We start from the raw sequence: 770 nt of genomic DNA, 5'->3' as shown, positions 1-770 counted from the left end.
TCCATGTGTTTTTTTTTTCCTTTTAAAAATTTCTTCTTGCCGTTTTTCCTAAATTTTTTCCCCCTGTTTTCATCATCTCCCGTGGCGTCGGCGGTTGCACATCGCGTGGCGCGTCGCCGGGTACGACCATACTTGGCCGAGTGCACCACATCCCGTCCGATTTGTGAAGTTAAGCGGCCACAGGCCTCGTTAGTACGGCGATCAGTGATGGCGCTGGAACCCGGGGTGCCGTACCCTTCCCACTTTTTTTTTTTCTTTCCGCCACCGCGCGCCGCCAGTCGCTTTTTCACCGAGCCGAGGCGGGCGGTGGGTGGGCTTTTCGAGCGCGCGGGCGCCGCAGCAAAAAAGAAAAATTGCTGACGCAGTTCCCGCGCCACATGTGGGGAAGCGAAGCGTCCGGAGGCTTCGTGGCAAAATCCGGAAAGGGGCCCGCGGAGCCTCATTTTCCATGTGTTTTTTTTTTTCCTTTTAAAAATTTCTTCTTGCCGTTTTTCCTAAATTTTTTCCCCCTGTTTTCATCATCTCCCGTGGCGTCGGCGGTTGCACATCGCGTGGCGCGTCGCCGGGTACGACCATACTTGGCCGAGTGCACCACATCCCGTCCGATTTGTGAAGTTAAGCGGCCACAGGCCTCGTTAGTACGGCGATCAGTGATGGCGCTGGAACCCGGGGTGCCGTACCCTTCCCACTTTTTTTTTTTCTTTCCGCCACCGCGCGCCGCCAGTCGCTTTTTCACCGAGCCGAGGCGGGCGGTGGGTGGGCTTTTCGAG

The 770-nt window shown here is 56.2% G+C and overlaps 2 non-coding genes across 2 annotated transcripts; both read right to left on the bottom strand.

Annotated features, from left to right (window-relative positions):
* Nucleotides 1-118: 118 nt before the first annotated feature.
* Nucleotides 119-228, bottom strand: Tc00.1047053487439.20. Its single transcript, XR_008254987.1, has one exon. It is a non-coding gene; the product is annotated as a 5S ribosomal RNA (M5) (ribosomal RNA).
* A 336-nt stretch (nucleotides 229-564) lies between these two features.
* Tc00.1047053487439.10 lies at nucleotides 565-674 on the bottom strand. The gene has a single exon (XR_008254986.1). It is a non-coding gene; the product is annotated as a 5S ribosomal RNA (M5) (ribosomal RNA).
* Nucleotides 675-770: the final 96 nt, after the last annotated feature.

Source organism: Trypanosoma cruzi, assembly GCF_000209065.1.
Source record: "Trypanosoma cruzi strain CL Brener chromosome Unknown tcruzi_1047053487439, whole genome shotgun sequence".
NCBI classification, from domain to species: Eukaryota; Euglenozoa; class Kinetoplastea; order Trypanosomatida; family Trypanosomatidae; genus Trypanosoma; species Trypanosoma cruzi.
Note: the sequence above shows the minus strand (reverse complement) of the source record. Positions and strands in the feature narration are given on the sequence as shown.